The sequence below is a fragment of the Mizuhopecten yessoensis genome, unplaced genomic scaffold, assembly GCF_002113885.1.
Source record: "Mizuhopecten yessoensis strain PY_sf001 unplaced genomic scaffold, ASM211388v2 scaffold716319, whole genome shotgun sequence".
In the NCBI taxonomy this organism is placed as follows: Eukaryota; Metazoa; Mollusca; class Bivalvia; order Pectinida; family Pectinidae; genus Mizuhopecten; species Mizuhopecten yessoensis.
The window spans coordinates 744,051-762,768 of record NW_018480057.1 but is presented as its reverse complement, the minus strand read 5'-3'; positions in this window follow the sequence as shown (position 1 = coordinate 762,768).

Genomic DNA, 18,718 nt, shown 5'->3' with positions numbered 1-18,718 from the left:
GGGGGGGGGGGGGGGGGGGGGGGGGGATGTACTGGAGTTGATTAAATCTCCAGATGTTAATGCAGTAGTTTAGTTGGCTACAGCAACGTTTTATATAAAGACATCGAGGTGCGTTGTAAACAAAAATACTGTGATAAATCCAGGGAAATTTTTACTGTGATAATTTCCCTGAGTGTCATGTCCTTAAATGACATTTGCTGCATGTAAAGTAGGACGTTTAACGAAATAAAACCATTTCTGAATGTAAATCAGATTACAATATATGAAGGCGCTGTGACCACTTTAAATATAAGAAATAACCTAAATGAAAGTTTGACTACATTAGGGGTGTTATGTGGCAATATCAACGTAATATATATCCATGCAAAGAGAAGATTAGATATAGAGATAGCTACCATTGAATGTGTTTGGTAAGAAATTGTACTTGGTTCAGAGAAAATATTATATGGTACTTTTTATCGGCCTCCAACCTCTCCTGTCATCATATGGTCCCATATCTCGCATTCTATAGAAAAAGCGTATAATACAGGTATTTCTCATATTGTGATAACCAGCGACGTTAATGCATATGCCCTAGTAGACCACCATTCGTCCCACTTACGCGATATACTCGTTTCCTTTAATCTAACTCAGCTTGTTGAATCACCATCTTTTTATACGGAAGCCTCTGAGTCATTGTTAGATATAGTCTGTACTACAATGTAGTAGTAGTAACCTTATTAATAAATGTTATGTTGGAGAAACCTTCCTTGACCAACCGCTTAGATATCATTGTCCAATTTACTGTTCTTTTAATATTTCAAAGCCAGTGCAGCAGGTGTTTAAGCGAAACATTTGGCTGTTTGACCTAGGAAATTACGATTTATTTAGGGAAAAACCAAGCTCAGTTAACTGGAATGTATTGAATAATTTTGATGATATTAATGATGCTGTCAAAAAATTCTTAGATATTTTGCTTACTATTGCTAAATCTGGTATTCCGAATAAAAAAATAACCATCAGATCTAATGAACCCCTTGGCTATCAAACGGAATAAGGAGATTAATTTGTAAACGTAAGCGCGCTCATAAAAAAGCCAAGCGTACCGTTACTGAAGCTCACTGGGTAAAAGGTTTCGTCGACTTCGTAACAAATATGTTAACACTATCAAGCACACCAAATTAACATATTTTTCTTATTTATGTAGCGAACTTCACAAACCTTCTAACATTAGTGTTAAGCAATGGTGGAAAACTGTAAAGCAACTATTACCTAACTCTGGTAAATTTTGTATACCACCATTGCTTCATAATAATAGCACTGTCTCAGATGACTTTGAGAAAGCTTGCTTATTTAATGACTTCTTTTGTGCCCAGTCTACAGTTGATGATTCCAAAGTAAATTTCCCTAACATTAACGACGAATGTAATAATTCCTTATCTGATATTAACATCACAGCTAATGACGTCAGAGATGCTATTCTTACCACTGATTATTCTAAGGCCATTGGTCCAGACCTGGTAAATCCTCGTCTTCTTAAAGAATCAGTAAATATCATATGTGTCCCATTAAGAAATCTCTTTAACAGGTCAATTAGATCTTGGGTGTTCCCATATGAGTGGAAGCTTGCTTACGTCACCCCTTAGTCCGAATTATTCTGACGTTTGATCGATTTTTTTTTATATCGGTCTGTCGTCGATAAACGTCAAAACTCCGGCCCTCTATAACATGCGGGAAATAAGCGACCCGCGCCTGGGTCGCTCTTCAAACTGATATTTTAGAAACAAATCGTCACTTTCACACACATGTCGCACATGGATCGAAATATCTATTCTTTATGCACTAGGTGGTATCAATAACATATCATATCATTACGAACCGTATTTTTCAACGTTTTCTATACCAACCCATGTTTTTAATGGAAATTAGGGCATGAGCAATGTCACATGACTTGACGAGATCTCGCGTTACCGAAGGTATTTCCCAATGTTATGCCGTCGAGATTTTAGTCACGTGGCATTAGAAGGCGGCTATCAAAAACGTAAAGTAAAACAGTAAGTTTGAAAAAAATAAATGTTTTTGGTGATTGTATTTGTTGCTTGAGGCATGTAATTTATGTTCATCTTGTGCATAAAGAATAGATATTTCGATCCATGTGCGACATGTGTGTGAAAGTGACGATTTGTTTCTAAAATATCAGTTTAAAGAGCGACCCAGGCGCGGGTCGCTTATTTCCCGCATATTATAGAGGGCCGGAGTTCTGACGTTAATCGACGACAGACCGATATAAAAAAAAAAGTCGATCAAACGTCAGAATAATTCGGAATAGTCACCCCTGTACATAAAAAAGATAACAAGTCTATATAAACTAATTACATACCTATATCACTGCTATCGATCGTTGGTAAATTAATGGAAAGATGTGTCTTCAAATATGTCTACAGATTTTTGCACACTCACTTCCTCCTATCCCCCCATCAATCTGGTTTTAGGCACGGTGACTCACCAACAAATCAAATTCTTGCGATCATTCATGATATAATTATACAACTGTTGGAATTGACGATGTAGATCAAATGTTTTCGTCAATATCATCAAAGCAGAGAACACGAAAAACAACACATAATAATGTGTACATCTGTCACCTCGTAGGTAGCGGGATACAGCAGACTCATCATTATCCACGAGTCATTAAGGGAACATGTTGGAATTGAAGCATTTTAAGAGTTGTATTACATATAACATATCTTGCATATTATATAAATTGAAAACTGTATTAATACACTCGCCCACTGATATCGATTTTTTTACAAGATATATGCAGTTTTATTGACATTTTCCCTTGAAAACGACATCAAAACCACGGCTTTTTACTTAGCATAAATGTGATACATACAGTAATATTGTCATAATTTTTACATAGAAATATGCTGATCCGGCAGGTCTGAAAACAGACATATTCGCATAAACATGCGAAATACAGCAGACGTTACTCATCCAAACACTAAAACAATCCTGGAGATTCGAGAACCTACGACAGCAATGACTTTTGTAAAACACTTATTAATGAAGCTTTATGTCGTGTTTATTCCACTTAAATATCGGACATTGAATGATCCCATGAGGCGATCTATGTAAATCTCACTATAAACAGGGAAACTGGATGCTTTTTTGGGAAGACAAATGTGGGATTTTCTTTAATTTGGGCACCGAAAACAGTATTTTTGAGACTTGTATTCATTTTAACCTTTTTTCCTCGCGTACTCCGACTCTTCAGTGAAACCCACCTAGAGTTTTCTCGTTAAGGGGTCATTTCACCAAAGATTGTTTTTTCCAATCGGCCCGTTCTGGACCAGATTCTCCCCGATGAATCAATTATTTTGATCGGTCCGATTGTCGTTCTGAATCGCCTCCAATCGTCAGTTTTTTCACCCGATTGAGTCCCGACCAATGGACCATGGCGGGGGACGAATCACGGAAGTTCCCCGCGCGATCCACACGTTTCCGGGGTGCAAGTGAGCGATCTTCGCGCGAGAGTGGCCGAAAGTAAACGGTCTTCGGACGTTCTTTGGCCGACCAAATTTGCCTAGATCGGCCGGAGATTGGTGTTTTTGGGGCCCGACTATATAAATCGAACCAGATCGAAGCCTTTCATCACTTTCTCACCAGCCAGGGATGGTCATGGACCAACAAGCACTGGCGGGGTTTGTTGTAGCTCTACAACTTCGTTCTGCGAAAGCACAGCAAAATGTTATTACACTAGAAAATATGCACGACCCTCGGTAGAGAGCGGCAGAGGCTAAACGAAAGTTCAAGGGTGCGGGCGAGACAAGGGGACCTTCAGGGGACCCTCGGAAGACCAAGACGATCATGGGCCGACGGTTTGTGATCGGCTAATGTTTTTCAACATGTTTAAAAACAGTAGCCGATCCCTTTTTCGGTACCCGACCCTCTAAGGACTGAGGCGATCGCGCCAGATCTTCCACCGAAGGTTTAGGGTAGTGCTCGACAGTGCTCGCAGGTTCCTGACTATTTTCGCAAAAATGCGGCCGATCGACTAAAAAAGGATCGGGTACTTTCGGGACCTTATATAGCTTCTTTGAAAGCTGTGTCGTTGATGGGACTTTAAACACCGTGCAGCACGAGACACAATTCGTAGCACACCACTAACCGGAACTACAATATCCAATGTAAATAAACATGACAGCTGCTGAAATAACGCTGGGCATTGTGAGACTTGACAGTGTCATTGTAAATTTATGTGCAAAAGAAAAAAGAAAATGAAAAATACTTTTATTACAACAAAGCAAGACCAAGGTCTGCAATATCGTACAAAATGCGCATTAGTTGAAATCACCAATGCCGGAATTGGAAACAATTATATCACTCATGCAATTTATCGGAAATGATATCGTCTGTTACACTGCACTGATCAACAGGGGTTCGTTACAAATGTCTGAAATACACATATTCTATAGACCTACTGACACATATAATACAGATATACTGATATGAGTCACAGCACACATAACATTTCGGACATTTGTAGGCCCAACGAACCCCTTTGCTCCGTCGCAAGATCACTCACTTCAAACGATATCAGTATCACGCGTCTCGCAGCCACGGTTTCCTCAGTTTCTGACGACATGTCGAATAACGAGGCTGTTATATAGAATCTACCGTCTGTAGTCGGATTCCTATACAACCAACAAATAAATTCACGTCTGGATTCTTCATAAAATGAGCAAAGAGAACATTTCGAATTAACTTCCAAAAATAACTCCCTCGTGGAGGGCAAGGTCGGATTTACGGTGTACAGCTTTGCAAGCAAACAAATCATAATTCGCTACCGCGCATTATGTTGATTGCTTGCGAAGCTGTGTCATTCAAATAAATCATAAATACCACACAAAAACAGTTCAATGCTTAACTCATCACGTTGAGAACCTTGGTGCATTTGTAGTGACAATGAAGCAATATGGCAACGAATGAACATGATTAATAGCATCGACCTTTATATCACACACTCAAACATCATATTTCTCACTGAGCTCATAATTATTATCACAAAACATGCCCATATTCTTCATCAACGGGTAATTCTCGTATTTCTGGAAACATTTCTTGTAAGTTTGTCTGTCAATGATCCACACCCTACACGGAAATCGTGACATTCCGAGTGTTTGGATACCCAATTACCAAAGACGTGTGAGCACATCGTATGTTGGGAAAGAAAGGATTTATACACTTAAAAAAAGGAAAGTTCACAATCGAAAAATCTAAATCTGTTGTACCCCTTCCACTCCAGAACGATAACAGGAATCTCAAAACTCATCTCTATTTCACTCGACATTTCTTTTATAAAGTTCGAATTCACAAAATCCAACGGAAACTCGTTAGAAATCTCATGTTTTTTACAAAGGCCAATATTTCACCGAATCTACTGATTGAGAAAAACGGTCCATATATGTATCTATTGACTTGCATTAAGTGATTGGAAGCTGTAATTCTCAATCAAAAAAAGAATAGATAAGATATTGGACAAACACAGGAATATTCCGGAAACAAAACCTTGCTGGTTTGTACACTGTGTTTACATACTAGGTACGGTCCTTATTATCTCACGGATTGTGTGCAACGAAAACAGGTTTTACACGTCAAAACATCTATGTAAAACACAGCTAATATTGACTTTTCTCCTTTTGACCTAAAATCCTTGTTTATGCCAGGTTTATTTTCGTTCCTTAATCATTCTCTTACAAACAATTCCTTCACTTATGATCATTTGACCTGTTACACACGTAGGATGTGAACATATTGTTAAATCATTCACAAACGTGATCTCCATTTAAATGAGGAAAGCTTTATAGCATGAATCGAAGGGAATGCAGACCAAATAACAGGTGGCACTTTGTGTTATATTATGTATATCGGTTTCACATGTAGGAAAATAATGCTGAATCTGTTCATGTAAAATCTTACTGTTACAAATGTATGAAATGATGCTGAATCTGTCCATGTGTTGGTTATAATGATACTTTGATCTATGATCTGATACATATGTACATCAAACGATGTGAAATATTGCTGAATCTATCTATGAAATATTGCTCAATCTATCTATGAAATATTGCTGAATCTATGAAATAATGCGGAATCTATCTATGAGATATTGCTGAATCTATCTATGAAATATTGCTGAATCTGTCTATGAAATATTGCTGACTCTACCTATGAAATAATGCTGAATCTGTCCATGAAATAATGCTGAATCTGTTCATGAAATAATGCTTAATCTGTCCATGTGTAATCTACTCTCTCTGTCATGTTTTATTTGATTGATGTTATTTTGTTTGACCTCTTGTTACACACTTTGTGTGTCAGAGCGTAATAAAAAAAATCTTGAAATCTTAGTAAATCTGACATCCGTTTTGCTTTTGCTTATACAACTGCAGGATTAGAAATGTTTAATGACAACAACTGAACTTTGCGCAGCCGTATTCAAATTAAGATATATACAAGATGTTTATCTGGGTCAATCTCTGAGGCATGCAAGTGGCAAAATACATTTAAAAGAATATCCGTCGATGTTATCAACGCAATATATCCTCGAAATAGAACATCATATGTTTGTGAATCATCATAAAAAGTTGATGTTTACCTAATTTACGCATTCATAAGTACGAGTTGTCCCGACCCGGGTTTTTGAATGTAGACACATCTGATATATATTTCACACCTCGTCAACCTTTACTTTATTGGGTTTTTTTTAAATATCTTTAATTGCTTTCGAAAATATGTGTTTACACAGTCCGACAATGATGGCCCTGTTTACATTCAATAGAGAGGGAGGACTATCTGTCTAACACTAGCCTTGTTCTATCCGGCTATAAAATATCTCCATAACAAATTTATGACGATAATATATTCTACATGCATATGTATATTTCTTATTTCTTAAAATTCACACGTAAAACATGGACGCGTATCAACTTGATGCAAATATGAATCTTCAAATAGGTGAAGATGTACGAACTGTAAGAACTTAACATATGAAGATATCACTTACTTGCACGTGTTGACCAATCATATTGTGTGTTTCCATCCACTATAGCCGTACATTCTCAGTTTCACCTGCAGATACTGTAGAATTAGTTGTTTTATACACCTTAGCCTTATATGATAATTATAAGGTATTTACATTACCAGACAACTGATATCAGTTTTGTTCAGAAATCTTACCTGAGAATACGCAAACAGTAGCAGGCTATCACTCACTCACTCACTCACTCCGAACGGTTTGGTATACCTTAAAAACAAGGCAAAAACAGGAAAGAAAAATAGACACATTCCGTCCGAACAGTTTGATATACCTTAAATACAAGGCAAAAAATGGTGCTTAATACCGCTCGGCAGCCATTACAGTGATCAAGGTTTGGTAAACCGCTTTAGCTACAAACTTCTTTACTGCGAAACTGTGAATCATGTATTGAGCAGATATAGACAGATATGTATTGTCACTAGTATTTTATCTAATGCATGTCTAAATATCATGATCATCAAATAATCATCACATATGAAACAAGGAAGCACCTTTAGAAAACTTTAGCAAGTCTATAGAGAGAACCAGATAAAATAAACATTTAGTTGAACCAGATTAACTCCTCCTCCATTTAGGACTAACCATAGGCTCTAAAAGTATGACGATTTAAAATCTAAATGTCTGAAGTGTTCCCAAATATATGTAGGTAAAATATGTACTAATATTACTTGTTGTCTACACATTGAGACACAAACACACGAAACAAACAAAACTCACCAATGCAGAAGTCACATTCATTACACCTTGGACCTTCGATTTATGGATTGAACTGAAAGACTTGATAACAATTTCGAAAACTGAACTGACACCACATTACCTTTCTCTTACTTCATTGGACCATTGAAACGTATTTCACTTTAAGATAATATCACTCAAGTTACGTACCAGGTAATTGAGCCCTCCGCGATCCCTTACTTCGGTGCCAAGGTATCAATTTTGCGATGGTATCAGTTTGGTTGCTTCTGTATTCCTGGTGATCTATTGTTGTAAACATCTGTTTCGACTGTCACTTATATCTTTATTTTTTAAATAATTCGTATTCTTAAGTTTACCTTGCCTTTAAGGCAATGAAGGAAACAATATGATTTGACCAGTAAAGCACTTTCCATCTTATTGTTGTCGTGTTCTACATTTGTTTACTCTAAACATATTTTGTTCTAATGCGATTCCTGACACACCTAATTTTAACTGGTTCTGTACTCTTTATTCTTGTTGATGTTTGTTTCTTCCACCTCGAACATTTGGCCCTAGAGGACGATATTTGCTGCATTATTGACTTGTAGGATATTTCCTCGCACTTTTACTTTTTGGCCAAAAAGATTATATTTTCCCCTATCAATGCCGTTAAGACATGTATACCACATTTTTCCTTTTCCACATTTTCTAAACATTGTATAATACGCTGCTAAAAGGAAATTGCTTGAGTTTAAAGTGTTCCGTATTTTCGATGAACTGTATGAAATATTGAACGCGACATATACGATTGTCATCTTTATTAGCGGAAATATCTCGACCGCAAAAAAAATGTCGGAAAAAAAGTTCACCTTGCACTAAATGCTTGATTTCAGAATGAATCTTTTTCAGACCTCTTTAAATTTAATTTAATGTATATGCTAATTGTATTAATTGTATATCTATGTACTGTAAAGCGCTTTAGAGTGGCTTATGTTAGCTAGATAGGGCGCTATATCAAATATTGTATATTATTATTGATATTTATTTACCACCGATCCTCGCAAAGTCTGATAGCATCAACGTCTGAACCGACACATGTTGCATCAAATCTAAGTCACCGCTACAAAGTAAACCCTCCATATATGATATGTTGCTGTCGTGAATACTTAATGCGTAAAATTCCAAGCCAGCAAACTTGCGAAAAATATTAATAAAACGAGAATTGATTGTGTTACGTATTTTGAGTATCAGAGTTCAATAACCTGGTAATATACTCATTGGGTTTTCGGCTTGATTTGAATTTTTATAAAACGGAAACATATACTGCTATTATTCCGCCGTACGCCATTGTTTTTACCATTGTATGTGTGTTATTATTGAAGCTCCTCTGGCCGCAATGCTCTCTGGTCTTAAATGTATATACACCCATCACATGATGTCGTCTGTCTGTTCCCGATAACACAAAATCATTGGGATTAATAAAACGTCTGTATAGCTAATCGTATTACTCGGCGGTAGGAATAATCCTCAATAAATCCTGTTTGCTTATACGCTAACTATAATTTCTTTTAATTTGGACACTGGTGTGTATCACATTTAAATCGGATTCCAAGAAGACCGAAGAACCCTATTATCTTATTCGATTATTTGAAATGCCGGAAAATAAAGAACGGAAGAAAGGACATGATCCTGTTATAACTATGTCGCTTCTGTATAGTAATTTATTATTGAAAGCTGATTTTATCGTTTCTTTCCAAGCTGTGTGACTTACATCAGATGTATCATCCCGAATATGGTTAAAGTGTCCTGGTATTCTAGACGTTTTCGGAAATGTAGGTCGGGTAGTCATATTAACGTAACGGATTTTACAACGCTGCAGTATACTTGATGATAACGATCACTCTGTGTGTTATAGTGTAATCCTGGAAACGAAATTGTAAAACACGTTGTTTAAGGAAAACAATTAGCATTTGTACTTCTATTGTTCTTTTAATTCACACAATGGCCAAAAGCATAAATGTTTATTTTGCTTGTACTTTAAAAGTACAAATGTTCACATCGGAACATTTCCGCGTTAGCACTCATGAAATTACTCGGGTTGTGAACATTTTCAGGTGTAAATTCCTTAAACTAATCGTGATGTAGATGTTTTGCGTTGCCACTCGTTAGACTCCTCATGGTGCGGATATATTTTGGGGTTTTAGTCGTACAGTTACGCGCGGTGTCGGGATTCTTGCGTTGTCATTTCGTAAATTACTCGTAAAGGAAAAAAATCCCGTACTAATCTATAAAACTACTTGTGACATTGACATTTTCGGTTTTCACTTGATAACCGACTCGTGTTAAACTACTCGCTGTAAGCTCGTTGTGCCTCCAGCACACACATATACTGTTTATACACGTCGGTACGTCATTTTATCCCGTTACGTCAACAGGAGGCTAAACACAGTGAACATAATACATTTTCAAACTACTACTTAGTAAGCATATTTGTGCTTTTATTTTATTTTGATGCATGTCTTTTACTTAATGTTTTTGTTATATTGCATTGTTAATTAAGTGGGTTTTTTTCTTCTTTTTTCTTTTTTTGACTTATATAAATCTGCTTTTTAGTGTCTCTTAAGTCAGTAATGGCCAGGTGTTAATATGGATTATGACAAGTTCTTTTTACACAACAAGTAAGAGTTTTTATGTGAAGTTTAGATGGCTAGTACGGTATTTACACAGTCACCTTCATCAGAAAAATGGCCAGTGAGGCATATGCACACAAAGGTGTAAAATGTGAACGAGTTGTACACAAAGTCGTCGTCGATTCGTTTACACTGTAAGCGTATATACAATAGTTGATGTAGTACATGTACAATAGGTGTAAATATAGCTTAACCTGAATTAGAGGTCTAAACCTAATATGGTTCTAGATTGTACCTTCATTTGTAAAATGTGTCTACTCTATGTATGTATTAAAATGTGTCTACTCTATGTATGTATTAAAATGTGTCTACTCTATGTATGTATTAAAATGTGTCTACTCTATGTATGTATACTCTATGTATGTATTAAAATGTGTCTACTCTATGTATGTATTAAAATGTGTCTACTCTATGTATGTATTAAAATGTGACACTCAATTCAAATATGTTATTGATTGATAAATTATTACTGTGTAACATTCATTGTAAGAGTGATTTGTATATCATCCTCGTGTGGAGAAGGACTGCAACAAATATGTCATGATAGTGGGAACGGTTAATGGAGATTTTGATTTGATTGAACCATTTCCATTTGATTGGTTATTAAGTGTTAGGTGTGGAGCACAATTTTCCTTTTCGACATACAAGTATATGTCATAGAATACGATTCGATGAACTGTCTTCATACGTCTTTCGCCTTATTAATTGTGTCAGTTTTCCTTTATAAATTAGAGGGTAAGGGAAGATGTTCTCGAAGATAAACAGGCAAAAATGTATACATTCGTGAAATGCTACATGAGACGAAAAACACACTTGTGTCGCCCATTAAGCGAATGAAACCATACACATCACACAAGCTTATTTATACAGTTATCTTTCTTCAATTAAAATAATGATAAGAACTGTATTGCTTTGTTATATGTGTTTCGGAAAAATGTTCTGATAAAGTGACACTCAAATTTTATAAAATAAAGTGTTTTGTTTTTAAAGGTCATGGAATGATAATACAAAGTCTCTGAGATGTAGCGTAAGAAATCTGACAGACATGTTGTTCAATCACAACCTATCACACAGAAAATCTCTATTCCAGGCACGTTTGGTTATATAGTATACTCAATGCAATAAAACTAATGTGTCTCGGAAAGATTAATTGCTTTAATGTAACATTAAATGCATCCGCCATATAACCGGTTTTTCTCGCCATCCACCCGCATTTGTGGCGACACGTTGTCCCCTATCTGTCAAAAATCATCCTGGTGAATCAGGTATCCCACAAAAACTTTGCCTAGAACGAATATGGCTGGATCATCGTTACTGCACTGTAATGTTTTCTTAGACTTACCTACATTGAAACTTAAGCATACAAAATACAGATCTTACAGATAGTAATGTAACATCAAATATTCACACATAATAATTAACACGAATATTATTTTGATGTTTTATTAAACTGAATTGTGACTTGTACGCTGTTCAGGAATGCTCTTTTTACACTATCCGATGTAGCGTATAAATGGTATGATTTACGTAATGTTATGCAACTGATAGAAATCAGGTACAATATGTAGATGCTCGGACGTCGTATATAGCAAACCAAATCTGAAATGATAAAAAAAAGAATATAACTCGATTCTTTTTTTCCGAGACTTATCACGTTTCACAAGACGAAACGCACTTGTTCCTAACAAGACAAAGAAATACACATTACTTACATTTACAATTCTGTATATCAGTCTGAAACTTGTCCTCTCCATAAAGAAGAGGCACAAAAAACTCGTAACTTGAAGACACAATCAATATGTTCATCACCTTAAAAAGAAGCATGGACGTATTGGACTTATTACCATTACATGAGATGCTCGCCTTTGACAAAATTGTAACGATGCATTAACGTACAACACAAGATACCATACAGCGGCAAAATGTGTCAGGGGTTTGAGAAAGCACTGAGTTGTGATTTTAAATTGTTTCTCTATATACGAAAGCGCGAAAATTATCGTTACTTATTAAATTTTATTTAGACCATTTTGTTTTGCCATAGACATATATTTATAGGCATTTTAAGTTTTGAGCTGTATCCATTGTATTCTTTTTAGATTCGATACATTACAACAATTCAATATCAAAAAAAAACATTACAAAATAGTCCCTGCTGTCATGTATATACAACACATTCTTTTTAAACTATTTTTCATTTTTACAACCTTATGATTGCAGAGAACGCAAGAAATAATAAGGTGGACCACGTCTTGCAAATTAGAGGTCCATGTCATAAAATGCTTTTTGTATTTCTTTCTTCACTTTCCTGAATAATTGGTGCTCATGTTAAGTGGAAACTACTTCAATAGGCTAAACCTGGGAGAAACTTCGCCCCTTTCAAGTCATGCTAATTAAGTAAAACAACTGAAGCGAACTTAACACAAATTATATCACTTCATGAATCAGAACGAACCGCTGTCACAGCTCGCTACATGAACTTAATTTAAACAGTTATCTAAGCGTCATCAAATGTAAACACATAAATTGATATCAAGAATGTATAGCCTTTGAAGTTGGTTATATATACATTTCAAAAGAAAGTGCAAAAAAAAGGGCAAGAAATAGAATTTCATCAAGTGAAATTTAAATATAAGGGCAAAAATATTGGATTGTTGAAAGTGGTTAAATATATGTGTATATATACTGTATTTTGTGAACTACTTACTTGTCGCTGATGAGGTGACCTAGAATACAGACATTATAATGTACATCGTATCCTGTATATCAAACAAGGCCAAGTTTAGTCTGATACATGTACATACACTCACATGTTGTTTACATCATACAGTTAATGTAAAAACATACGTTTAATGTTGATTTAAATCAAATGATGATTAATATGCTGTAATCTGCTTGAAGCGCATTTGGTGTTTACTTCTCCTGTGTAACATGTGTAACATGTATCTGTAACACACTACAGAGGGAGTTAAGGATTTGTCTATTACGTTTGTCCGTCCACACCTCCGCCCGTCCAATTACATCGTAGTTGAACTTTCTATATATATACTCCTCTATTATTTCAATTATAGGGTTCGAACAGCCATCAATCTTCATATTAGGAGTACTACACAAGTATAAAATGAAGGTCAATGTGACCTATTTTTTCCGATTAATTTGTATCTTATTAGAATTTGAACGGTCACATCCAATCTAATACACAAACTCAATCATAAATTGATATTATGATACATACATGTATATTTATAAAAAATAAAGACATTTGTATACTACCCACGACGAAGACCGTGGACGTCCTATTACAACACGTGCGTCAGTGTATAAGTACGTTTGTTTAAAATACTTTTTAAACATTGTACATATCCACATAATTTTGAAAAATGCTGAATACAAATATCTTCGTGTCGTTGAAATGTGATACAAATGTGTCAATTATCACATTTAAAACAGTTCTGTAATATTCCTAAGATACATATGTGATACAAGTACCAACATAAACAAATCCCTTGTCTAATTTTGGCAATAAATATGTTTAAACTACATGTAATAAACAAATATGTGATACATGCATGTTCGTCAGTAGCTTTGCAAATAGTGATGGTATTTCCGATCGAGCTATTTCAGTAAGTGAAACTGCAACAGCGATCAAAAGTATGAAAAACAGTAAAGCGGGAGGACATGATGATTAAGTCATCGAACATATGCGTTACGGTGGTAAAAGTCTGCTGGACGTGATCGTCATATTCTTCAAGCAAATACTGTCAAAGGAGTAATACCAAGTACATTTAAAAAAGGAAAGTTGTAACATTATTCAAAGGTGGCAATAGGGACAAACTGAATAAAATAACTAAAGAGACATCACGTTAACGCCAGTTCTGCATAAGCTGTTCGAAAAAAATATTCATAAGAGGTTAACAGTTCTATTTCGGGAAATGCAGTTTCCGCATAGACTACAACAGGGGTTCAGGGCGGGGTGTGGAAGTATCATGGCAGCGTTCACTGTCAAGGAATTGATATGTCATTATATCGAAAATAGTTTAAAAGTATTTGCTGCTTTCTTTGACAATGCTAAAACATTTAAAAATGTATGGATAGACGAACTATTATATAAGGGGTGCAGGCTCGGGTTTAATGGACAAATTTGGAGAATACTGCAAAACTCGTTTCATAATGTGACTTCGAGTGTACTGTATGAAGGCAAAATTAGTAAAGACTACCCAGTTAAAGGGGCTGGTCGGGGAATAAATGTCATATTTGCTAAAATGGCATACACATGTTTAAAATACCTTCTTATGAAATATACCGATTCAAATTTTGCTGAAATTCACTCCCTAAGAGTAAAAATTATAATTATATCAAAGAAATCCTAAATCGTCACCTGACAGTCTAAAACTCTCAATTGACCCAGATCAGTGATGCAATTTTACCGCACGCGCGTTATCAACAAGGCCAAATGTAAACATCGCGGCGAAAGAAAAGGATGCATGCAAAAGTCATGACAGGCACGAGGTATCAATACCGTTATATATAACAACAACATATAGGTAGGAATACTACACCTGCATCATACATGCCCTTTGAAAACAATTATTTACGTTTAGTATTGCTGTCTTGTCAGCTAGTTGAGTCCGACATGGCGCATGACGGCGTGCTATTGTTGTTATCTTCACTGCCTCACTTTCGAAACACCCACGTGACATATATAAATAGATCTGCGCTAAATTTACGCAGGGCTTCCCCGAGATTTCAGTGGTCAAAACTGGACATTGAAAGCAGAACTCGACCATCATATTGCCGTGGTATAACTTTTGGAAGGCCAGAGAACGCATTTAGACCCATTTATTTTGTATTTTTTCCCCCGACCAGCCCCTTTAAGCAAAGGTCGGTACAGGGAGAAGTTTTTCAGCCTGACTATTCCTCGTAACGATAAATGATCCCGCTCGCGCTTAAGATGAAGCATAACATGGTTTACATATTCAAAAGCTATATATCCACTGCGTATTGTTAGCTGATGACACGCTTTTACTAGCTGGAAACATTGCGAACCCACAAGCTCAACTAGACATCGTATATGCGTATGCTAATCAATGGAGGCTGAATCAAAACTCTGATAAGTCTTCGCTGATGCAATTTTCATATAGGAGACGAATCGTCAGTAAGCCGTCAGCTGTGTGTTCGCTGGAAGCGCGATTATTGAACGGACCGATACAAAAGTTTACGTTGGAATTACCTTTTGTTCAAACATTGAAGCTGATGTCGGCATAAGCGCATGCGGCAAACGCAGAAGGAACCTTATCAGTCTAATAAGTGTTGGTATCCATCCAGGTGGATTGAATCCTCTCAAAAGTGCGCAGCTCATTAAAGCAATTTTCATACCGGGTGTTATATACGGATGTGAACTTTGGGCAAATGTACGCAGAAGTCCTTTGCTTTGTAAAATAGAACTGTACGGTCTGCTGCACGACGATGCCAGGGGTTTGAGAAAACTTCGTCGTCGGCCATAACTACCAGAGCTATTGACTTAATTAATGATTTATGGTCTGATGTAGAAATCTGAAAACTGTTCCATTGGAACAAACTATGCAATTCTAAATTATCTTTCGTCTGGAAATCTCTATTTATCATTCGTTATTTACATTTATGTTCGACTCACAATCGTTTCAAAACGTGAGCTTCATCGTAAACATTCTCTATAAAATGGTGAAATTTAACATCGAGACATTCATTTCCGAGTTTGTTTTCTCTGGCGCGTGCTTTATGGAGTTTCAGTGGAAATCGTTCATTAAGAAAGTTACGACAAAATATTACTTTGATGTATCGTGAAAAAATGGGCAAAAAACGCCCCATCTGTTATACTATAGAGCGGTTCATCAATATATTGGACCCAATCCCCAATGGTCTCTAACGTTGAAGTTTCCTAAAAAAAAACATGGAACATTTGTGAATTAGTTAAGTTTTCCTACAGGACTAAAATGTAAACTGTGCTGTGAATAATGATTCACTATACAATGTCCCTCATTATTCAAAATCATCTTGCTGGAACAAATAGTTGATTTTAACCGCGTTGAAAAATATGTACGATACGATATGCTAGGAGAAGACGAAAAATGTTCATGAACTCTTGGTGGAAGGAACGATATGACGTTGGACGTTGGAGGATAGGACAATCCGATGGAGAAGAAAAACTTCAGAAAAGAACATACTTCTCCTGAGCACCTCTTGAACGTTTAAAGAATATAGTAAGAAACTCTAGCATTATATACATATGTAGTGTTTATTCTGTAAATTGTTAAAAACGACAAGATCATGTAATATCTTACAAGAGGAAATAAAGAATGTCTGTCTGTGTCTTTTTCGTACAAGTACATTTACCAAAAGATACAAATATGTGACACATATGTGATGTATGTGCATTAAAGTACCAACAGATACAAATTTGAATCATGTTTATGATATGCACCTCTACCATTGAAGTTGGCCTAGATCAACATGTACATTTGCTTAAATATTTTAAGTATGAAAAAAACTTATTGTGAAACAGGAATATAATTATACAAAAAAAAGTATATTCATATATATTTTTTAAACCGGTGTTGGTAAAATGCCTGTATGTATTGATAGATATAATCTAAGTAAAATCTTAAGTAAAACGTATAAATTAATGTAGAATGAACGTGTATATCCATAAATATAAATTATTGGTATGTATATTACGTCAGATCAAATTATGTATTCGTCAAAATAATCGTCGGCTATCAATGTAGACTGAATTCCAAAAGCTAATAAATGTCCACCAGTAGCAATTTGTATGTATATACATGTACATATATTAAATCAAAATGGGACTACCCTTATGTCTCGGAAATGTTTCAGTATTTCCTAGAATATCTCAATCAAAACTATCGCATTCTTTAATGTAAAAGTGCACATTCCGCAGTTTGAAGGATTCGGGTCATTACTCATTTAAAAGTACAAGGGTATTATATCATTTTATACGTGTTATACCTGGATCCTATATGTATGTGATGTCTGGGATACTATGACTATAGCGTGCAGATCTTAGGTTTAGGTGTTGGTAGAAACACGTAAAGATATAATTTTAAACTGTACATGTATTCGAATAATCCGAGGTTGGTCCTAGATCGCAAGTACATGTATATATCTTTCAAATTTTGAGTGAAAATAATTAAGCATACGTACGTATTGTAAAACGGTACTATATATATTATTTGTTCTTTGTCAGAACGTTCTGTTCTGTTCTTTATTAACCAAAAGCCCTTAGGCTTATACAGTGTAGGTACATACATTGATATAAGCTTGATAAGTTTGTTATATAACATTGTTATAAGTTTGTTATCTTAATTTATAGTTTTAATCTCTCTCTCTCTCTCTGTCTATCTCCCTCTCTCTCCCTCTCTCTCTCGGGCTAAGATTCTGTAACATCCCAACCTCGGCTTACGCCTCGGTTGGCATTTTGTTACAGAAGCTTACCCTCGACTGAGATAACCCAATCTCGCTCAGTTACAGGTAATAGATTTTATCAATCTTTGCAGTGCCGATTTGATACACAGGTAAACTATATGTCAGGGATTTCTCTTAAGGTAGAAATGTAGAGAAAAATGCCAAACTTTTTAAGAGTTTTATCTCCAAAAAAGGGTGCCCCTAAAGGGTGCTCTAGCTGTGACATCAGCTCAGCAGAAATCGGTCTATTCCACACATACATTTTTGTACCAGTTCGTCCAGTTACAAATACTGGCCACTATAGACAGGTCATTCCATCATTTATACGGATGATGAGGTCATTTTAATGTATCAATTATTTGTCAGGTGTAACATGTCACACCTGTTCGACGGATATATAGGATTAATACTATGACCATGAAGAGTCGTACGATCTCGGTCGGAACCAAACGAACTGTTCGGCGAAGGAAAGGTATTCGAGTAAACCGAGTTCGAGAAAGTGGGTATTTTTAGTGTTTATAGAAGGACGAACAGCTGTGTGACACGGTATAATGCACTTTTGATATACTGTATCAATCGCCTGTCAGTGTGTTACGTTCTTTAAAGATACATGGTGGTAGACGCTGCCGGTTGATACCTTGATGGCCACGTTAGTTGATCTCTTATGAGTGGTGGCACCGTTCATATTATACATACTTCACTCGTTATTTACCGCTAGCATAATACCGATGATTCCTACAAGGACGTATTAGCTGTATGGTACAATCCTGTCTATATTTGGCATACTGAGTGTATTATCATTAGATCTGCAATC